Source organism: Apium graveolens, chromosome 7 (genome assembly GCF_009905375.1).
Source record: "Apium graveolens cultivar Ventura chromosome 7, ASM990537v1, whole genome shotgun sequence".
In the NCBI taxonomy this organism is placed as follows: domain Eukaryota; kingdom Viridiplantae; phylum Streptophyta; class Magnoliopsida; order Apiales; family Apiaceae; genus Apium; species Apium graveolens.
In genome coordinates, this window is record NC_133653.1 from 141,984,994 (window position 1) to 141,994,092 (window position 9,099).

Here is a 9,099-nt window from a genome sequence, read left to right on the forward strand (position 1 = left end):
ACTCAACATAATTGATGCTTATTCAACTTCTATCTTAATTGTGGATGTTTGGTAGAATGGTATTAGTACAATGAGAGTTGGCTTTTATCAGTTTCGTGTTATTCGATTAATATCATCACTAATAACAATAACTATTGAAAGAAGTAGTAATGAAGTTGTGATCTCATGAGTGTTTTAATATTGTTAGTTCGAAGTGTTAATTAAGTGATTAATTAAGTAGTTAATTGTAGTTAATATTTAGTCAATAATTCTAAGTGTTAGTGTCTTAACATTGAGAAGTAATCATACATTGGTGAGTGAGTTTAATTGAACAATAATTAGTTTGAGTCTCTGTGAGAACGAACTAGAAAGTATTCTATATTACTTGCGAACGCGTATACTTGCGTGTATTATTAGCGCGTGTTTTCGCCCTAACAAGTTTTTGGCGCCGCTACCGGGGACTCGGCGTATTTGTTTAGTTTATGTACTTACCATCATTGGTCGTTAGGACAAAGTGATTAAGACGTATTAGTTACTTATTGTTTCTGTTTGTGTTCAGGTACTTTAGTGAGCATTTATGCAAACTCGTTCTCGTACTCGCAAGAGGACTTTAGATACAGCTGAGGAGACAGATGAAGTTCTTGATATTCCGGAGAAGATAGATTTTGAAGATTCGGATTCAGAAAGTGAGTAGAAAGAACCAGTAATCATGGGTGATCGTATTGTTCAGGCCGATCCAGCTCTTATGGACTTTTCTCGGCCTAAAATTGATGACATTCAGTCAAGCATTCTTCATCCGGCTATTCAAGCTAACACCTTTGAAATCAAGCCGGGCACTATTCAGATGGTGCAGAATTCTGTTTCTTTTGGAGGTACTGCGACTGAAGACCCCAACATGCACATAAGGAATTTTGTCGAGATCTGCAGTACTTTCAAGTATAATGGCGTGACTGATGAGGCTATCAAACTGAGGCTTTTCCCATTCTCACTGAGGGACAAAGCTAAGGACTGGTTACATTCTGAACCAGCTGGGTCCATCACTACTTGGCAAGATCTTGCGCAAAAGTTTCTGGTGAAGTTTTATCCGATGGCAAAGACTGCTGCTATGAGGAGTGCTCTTACTCAGTTTGCGCAGCAACCTACATAATCTATGTGCGAAGCTTGGGAACGCTACAAGGAAATATTGAGAAAGTGTCCACATCATGGAATGCCCGATTGGATGGTGATCACTGGTTACTATAATGGTTTGGGGGCCCAATCTCGGCCCATGCTCGATGCAGCAGCTGGAGGCGCCTTGTGGGCCAAAAGCTATACTGAGGCTTATAATCTTATCGAGACTATGGCTGTAAATGAGCATCAAAACCCAACTCAGAGGATGATGCCTGGGAAGGTAGCAGGTATTCTGGAAGTCGATACATCCACTGCTATTACAACGCAGCTCCAAGCGCTGTCTATGAAGGTCGATTCTCTAGCTACATATGGAGTTAATCAAATAGCTATGGTCTGTGAGCTTTATGCAGGGTCGTATGCTACGGATCAGTGTTCTCTCGTCAACGAATCTGTTCAGTATGTGAATAATTATCAGTGACAACAGCAGCCTGTACCAGCTACTTATCATCCTAACAACAGAAATCATCCAAATTTCAGCTGAGGTAATAATCAGAATGCTATTCAGCCACCATATCAGCAAGGTGTGAGTAAACAGTTCAATCCACCTGGATTCCAGCAACCGCAACAATATGCTCAAAGGCAATTATATCCTCAACAGGGAAGTGCAGCTGCACCTACTAGTGCTGATTTTGAGGAACTTAAGCTGTTATGCAAGAGTCAGGCGGTTTCTATCAAGACCTTGGAAAATCAAATCGGTCAAATAGCCAATGCAGTGCTCAATCGTCAACCTGGAACACTTCCCAGTGACACGGAAGTGCCAGGAAGGAAGGAAGCTAAAGAGCAGGTCAAGGCTATTACCTTAAGGTCTGGGAAAGTTGCTGATGCTGAAAAGGCAAAAGAAGGAGAAGCTGAAGTTAGAGATGAATAAGCTAAGCAAATAGAGAAAGCGGAGGAACCAAGGAAGACTACTGTTGAACACACTCTGCCTGAGGGTAATACATGGGAGAAACAGCTCTATCCTTCACCACCTTTCCCTAAGAGATTGCAACAACAAAAGCTGGATAAGCAGTTCGGTAAGTTTCTGGAGGTGTTCAAGAAACTTCACATCAATATACCTTTCGCTGAGGCTTTGGAGCAAATGCCTAGTTATGCGAAGTTTATGAAGAGTATTCTTTCAAGGAAGGTAAAACTGGATGACCTTGAGACCGTTGCTCTAACGGAAGAATGCAGCGCTGTTCTGCAACAAAAGTTACCTCCAAAGCTTAAAGATCCAGGTAGCTTCACCATTCCTTGCACCATTGGCAAGTTATCATTTGACAAGTGCCTTTGTGATTTGGGAGAAAGCATCAATCTGATGCCATTGTCGATCTTTAAAAAGTTGGATTTGCCTGATCCAAAACCCACCTACATGTCTCTACAATTGGCTGATCGTTCTATTACTTACCCAAGGGGCATAGTGAAGGATGTGCTAGTCAAGGTGGATAAGCTCTTCTTTCCTGCAGACTTTGTTATTCTGGATTTTGAGGAAGATAAAAAGATTTCCATAATCGTGGGAAGACCTTTCTTGGCTACTGGCCGTACCTTGATAGATGTGCAGAAAGGTGAACTTACTATGCGGGTACAGGATCAGGATGTGACCTTCAATGTATTCAAAGCAATGAAATTCCCTACAGAAGATGAGGAGTGCTTAAAAGTGGATGTGATTGATTCTGCAGTTACTTCAGAACTCGATCATATGCTAATGTCTGATGCATTAGAAAAGGCCTTAGTGGGGGATTTTGACAGTGATGATGAAGATGGCAACGAGCAATTACAATTTTTGAATGCTTCTCCCTGGAGGTGAAAGCTGGACATGCCGTTTGAATCTCTTGGTACTTCTGACCTCAAGAATGCTGAAGGAAAGCTCAAACCATCAATTGAGGAAGCACCTACCTTGGAGCTCAAACCATTACCTGAATACTTGAGGTATGCTTTTTTAGGTGATGCATCTACTTTACCTGTTATTATTGCATCTAACCTTTCAGGTAGTGAGGAAGACAAGTTCTTAAGGATTTTGAGAGAATTCAAATCAACTATTGGATGGACCATAGCAGACATCAAAGGGATCAGCCATTCATATTGTATGCATAAAATTCTGCTAGAGGAGGGTAGTAAGCCAACTGTTGAGCAACAGCGCAGACTGAATCCTATCATGAAGGAGGTGGTGAAGAAAGAAATTCTGAAATGGCTGGATGCAGACATCATTTATCCTATTTGTGACAGTTCTTGGGTGAGCCCCGTACAATGTGTGCCTAAGAAATGAGGTATCACTGTGGTAGTAAATGAGAAGAATGAGCTCATCCCCACTCGAATAGTTACATGATGGAGAGTATGCATGGATTACCGAAAGCTGAACAAGGCCACGAGGAAGGATCGCTTCCCTCTTCCATTTATTGATCAGATGCTTGACAGGTTGGCTGGTCATGAGTATTATTGTCTTCTGGATGGCTACTCAGGGTATAATCAGATTTGTATTGCACCAGAGGATCAGGAAAAGACTACCTTCACTTGTCCATTTGGCACATTTGCTTTTCGCAGAGTTTCATTTGGGTTATGTGGCGCACCGGCCACTTTTCAGAGATGTATGATGGCTATATTCTCTGACATGATTGGGAATAATATTGAGGTGTTCATGGATGACTTCTCCGTCTTTGGACATTCGTATGATGAATGTTTGAATAATCTTCGTGCCGTGCTCAAAAGGTGTGTGGAAACTAATTTGGTGCTCAATTGGGAGAAATGTCATTTTATAGTGCGTGAAGGCATTATTCTGGGGGATAAGGTCTTTAGCAAGGGTCTTGAGGTGGATAAAGCCAAGGTGGGAGTCATTGAAAATCTTCCACCACTTATTTCTGTGAAAGGAATCCGTAGTTTTCTTGGTCATGCGGGTTTTTAACGGCGGTTCATCAAGGACTTTTCAAAGATATCTAAGCCATTGTGCAACTTGCTTGAGAAAGATGTGCACTACTGAGAAGGATCGAAAAGGTACTGAGAATCAAGTAGCTGACCATCTCTCTAGATTGGAGAATCCCGAGTCTACTTCACAGGATAAGACATTGATCAACGAATCTTTTCCGGATGAGCAGTTGTTCGCAGTTCAGGAGGAAGAGCCATGGTTTGCCGATATTGTAAACTATCTTGTCAGCAATATAATGCCTCCTAATTTGATCTCAGCTCAAAAGAAAAAGTTTCTGCATAAGGTGAAGTGGTATATGTGGGATGAACCATATTTGTTTAGACAGGGAGCTGACCAGATCATCAGGAGATGTATCCCGTTCTGTGAGACGGAGGGGATATTACGAGACTGCCACTCCACAGTTTATGGTGGACACTATGGTGGTGAGAAGATGGCAGCTCGTATTCTGCAAGTAGGTTTTTTCTGGCCTACTTTGTTTAAGGACGCTCATCAGTTTGTTTTAAGGTGTGATCGTTGCCAAAGAGTGGGAAATTTGACGAGAAAGGATGAGATGCCGTTAAATGTGATGCTTGAAGTCGAGGTCTTTGATGTTTGGGGAATCGATTTCATGGGGCCTTTTGTCTCGTCCTGCAATAATCAGTACATCTTGCTGGCAGTCGATTATGTCTCAAAATGGGTAGAAGTCAAAGCTCTACCGACAAATGATGCAAAGGCAGTGTTGAATTTTCTTCTTAAGCAGATTTTCACAAGGTTTGGAACGCCTCGGGTAATCATAAGTGATGAAGGGTCGCATTTCTGCAACCGTAAGTTCACTTCTATGATGCAGCGTTATAATGTGAATCATCGAGTTGCTACTGCCTATCATCCGAAAACAAACGGTCAAGCGGAAGTGTCTAACAAAGAGATCAAGCGCATTCTAGAGAAGGTTGTTTGTCCGTCAAGGAAGGATTGGTCTTTAAAGCTCGATGAAGCTGTTTGGGCTTACAGAACAGCATACAAAACTCCACTTGGTATGTCCCCATTTCAACTGATATATGGTAAGGGATGTCGTTTACCTGCGGAGCTTGAGCATAAGGCTTATTGGGCGTTGAAAAAGTTAAACCTAGATTTAGATGCAACTGGTAAGAAGAGAATGCTTCAGCTTAATGAACTTGATGAATTTCGACTTCAAGCGTACGAGAATAACAAAATGTACAAGAAAAAGGTGAAGAGGTGGCACGATAGGAAGCTATATCCTAAGTTATTCGTGCCGGGGCAACAAGTTCTCTTATTCAACTCTCGTCTCCGACTTTTTCCTGGGAAGTTGAAATCAAGGTGGTCTGGACCTTTTATTGTCAAAACTGTGTTTCCACATGGAGCGGTGGAGATTTTTGAGAACGATCCGGACCAAGCATTCAAGGTTAATGGTTAGCGTTTGAAGCACTACTATGGGGATACGGCAAACCGAGAAGTGGTTAGTGCCATTTTATTGTCAACTTGAGGAAGGTACGCAACATCAAGCTAATGACGAAAAAGAAGCGCTGCGTGGGAGGAAACCCATGATTTGTTGCTACAGGAACCCTTAGAAGTTAATAACCTATCCAAAACCACAAAAAAATCAGAAAAACCGGGCTCAAATTTTTTTTTCCAAAGACCCCCTGAGCGCCCGCTCAGCTCTGCTGAGCGACCGCTCAGGGGTCGGCTGCCAGAATTTTTTTTTAGTTCATAAAAAATCAAAAAAAAAATCAGAAAATCAAAAAATAAATTTCAGCCCCATTACCCACGATTTCTTTTCCCCATTACCCCATGATTTTATCCCTCAAACCCACTCCTAATCTTATTTTAACCTAATCCATACCCTATATATACATACACCTATCCCATACATCTCCCACACACTTTCTACACTCAAGCTCTCTCCCAAACACAAAAACACTATTCTCAAGCACTTTTATTCAGATTCAATGGCACCCAAGAGAGCAAGGACTATTGATAGCAGCAACACAGTCCCTACTGCTGATTCATCGAGGGGTACTGCTGCGAGGCCTCGGTTGAATGACAGAGCTGCGGAGGAGGAGTACACTAGGCTTTTGGGGAAGCCGATTCTGAAGGAGAGGGGGTTTTTACCATCGGGGAGGGATGGTGAGTTGCTACCTATGATTGCAGAGAAGGGGTGGATAGCTATCTGTGAGTCTCCTGAAGCAGTGCCGATGAGCGTGGTTCGCGAGTTCTATGCGAACGCGAAGGCCGAGAAGAATGGGTTTTCTGTGATCCGAGGGCTGACGGTTGATTATCACCCAGCGGTGATTCGCCGTGTGATTGGGCAGCGAGAGAGGAAGCCCGAGGAGGAGAACTGGAATGAGAAGACTGCTGAGGATTTCGACTTGGATTTGATTTGTGCTACTCTCTGTAGGCCGGGCACAGTTTGGACCTTCAGGACATGAACTAATGAGTATCGTCACTTCCCGGCGATCGCTATGAACAGGTATGCCCGTGCATGGAATGCGTTTATTTGTGCTAATATTCTGCCTTCTTCGCATGCACATGAGGTCACAATTGAGAGAGCACAGTTGTTGTGGGGAATTTTGAATGAGGAGTACTATGTGGACCTTGGTGAGTTCATCTACCAAGGGATTCTGAAGTTTTTGAGGGGAGCTAAGCACATGAACATCCCTTATGCATCCACGGTCACGAAGCTTCACCGAGCAGTGGGAGTGAACTGGTCGTCTCATGAGCAGTTGCAGTTGCCGGCCGCTCCGATTGATTCTGGGACTCTGAATGGGATGCAGGAGTGGACCGGCAGTGAGCCCGAGGAGCATGGGCTGGGTTATCGTCTTCCAGGAGGATGTCCAGCACGAGGTGCTACTATGGCTAGGCCTAGGCGTGATGAGGCTGGTTCTTCGAGAGCTCAGGAGGGTGCTGGGATGGCAGATACCCAGTATAGGAGGCTGTCACGGCGGATGGATGCCATGTACGAGACGCAGAGCAGGTTTGCTCAGGAGCTCACCCTTGCGTTAGGGACTGCTTTTCGGGGCCTTGGAGCTGACATCCAGTGGCCAGTTTTTGGTGAGGACTCTGCATACCCGCCGCCTGATACTCCACCCACTGAGGATGATGATGATGACTCCGAGTAGGTATACCCTGTGTTCCTTTGTACTACCTTCACTGGGGACAGTGAAGATTTTAAGTTTGGGGGTAATAGTTAAGGAATATTTTGTGTGTGTGTCATATAGCTGCATATTCATGATAGTTTAGTTCATATAGTTGCATAATGTTTGCCATATAGTTTTTTTATTTATTTATAGATTTATTTATTTATCTTATCGTATAGCTCATGCATATGCCATGATCCCTTTTGCGATGATTTATCGACTAATTTGTGATGTTGATACGAATGTAGTGATGGCATTAAAGTGATGATTGAGTCGTGTAAGTTGATATACATGCTAGAAGCACTTGTATTTTCACTAAGTCTTAGAGAATGCTTAAGGACTAGATTGTTGTTATGATCTGATTATTTTCGAGGTTAATCTAGTTATTATGCTTAGAATTTGATAATAGGTTCTTAGTGATAAAGGCATGAAAAAGAAAAAATGGAGTAAAAATGGAATTTGTTGCTAGTTGTGGCTAGGCGTCAATTGGCTAGTAGCCGGCTCGCATGTTATGCGAGTAGTCTAGGGCTGAGCAAGATGGAGTGAAACACACTTGCTCAGAAATTTTGAAAAAAAAAGGAAAAAAAAACAGAAAAAGAGAAAAAAAGAAGAAAAAAAGAAAAAGTATGTGTTTATGCATAATTGATCACGAGTGGGCTCTTTGGTATTCGAGTTATTAAGTTCTTAGGGGACTTTGTGCCTAGTGACCTAAGGCTTTTAGAGTCTGGGATCCGCTAACCTAACGCTCGCTACATGGATATCATTGTATAAGTCTTTTGTGGACCTCACTCATTGCACGGTCAAATAAGCATTATTGTTGTGAATAAAAAGCATGATTCCGTAATAAGCTCCATGATTCTTATAGTGTTATAAGTCACTTTGTGACTAGAATTTTTATTCTTTGTATAATCATGTGATTGCCTTGATGATAGTTGAGTCATAATAATGGGTCTAGTTCCGAAGCATATCTGTAAGCATCTGCACACACCACGTTTCTGGCTGTATGTTAGTTCGCATGATTTGATTGATCTTTAGTCGCCTAATTGCATTTGTTGAGATGTTGTAAGTTGGTTGGATTGGTCGTAGTAAGGGGGATCGCTGAATTTCATATAGAGTGCATTCATGCATGTTTTTATTTGTTTTTGAGTCTGTGACGCTTGAGGACAAGCATCGATTTAAGTTTGGGGGTGTGATAAGTGGCATTTTATACCACTTAGAACGTCTTAAAATGGCTTAAATTGCTGTCTTGAAGTCAAGTATTTTGTGTATTTGATGCGTTTTTCTAGTGTTTGTGCATTTCAGGGTATAAGTTGCATTTCAGAGGAGTAATCATCAAGAATAAGCCTTGGCATGTGTTAAGCATTGCGAGAGGAAAGAAAGGGGCAGATTGCAGCGAAGAAACGGAGCAAACTCAGGAATTTTCCAGTAGGGTCCTGAGCGCCCGCTCAGCTATGCTGAGCGGCCGCGCAGGGTCGGGAAAAATAATAATCTGTTTTAGACTTCTACTTCTGTTTGGCTTCCAACTTCAATGTAATCTGAGTTTTTTGGGACTATTATATAAGTAGATTTGGAGACGTTTTCAGAGGGTTGGATCGTTGTATTAAGCAAGGAGCGAAGGAGATAAGGAAGAAGACCGTTTTAGCATACCGCAACGAAGAGGAAGCATATGTTCTTGTGATTCTTATTTCGTTGTAACGTTGGATGCTAGTTTTCTTGCTTTTGAACCTAATTACTCTTGTGACGTACTCTGGTTTAATATAATTAGTTTAGTTATTATTTTCTTGTGTTTATTTATCATGTTTTCATATGAACCATGATGACGATAAGTGCTATCATGGGCTAATCGTGATCATGGGGTCGTAACGGATTTGCTATGGAATTCTTTAGTTAATTGTTTAATAACTTAGTATGTGATGATTGTAT

At 42.1% G+C, this 9,099-nt stretch overlaps 1 non-coding gene across 1 annotated transcript; it reads right to left on the minus strand.

The window, feature by feature from the left end:
• Positions 1–1,081: 1,081 nt before the first annotated feature.
• LOC141675884 (small nucleolar RNA R71) lies at positions 1,082–1,188 on the minus strand. The gene has a single exon (XR_012556512.1). It is a non-coding gene; the product is annotated as a small nucleolar RNA R71 (small nucleolar RNA).
• Positions 1,189–9,099: the final 7,911 nt, after the last annotated feature.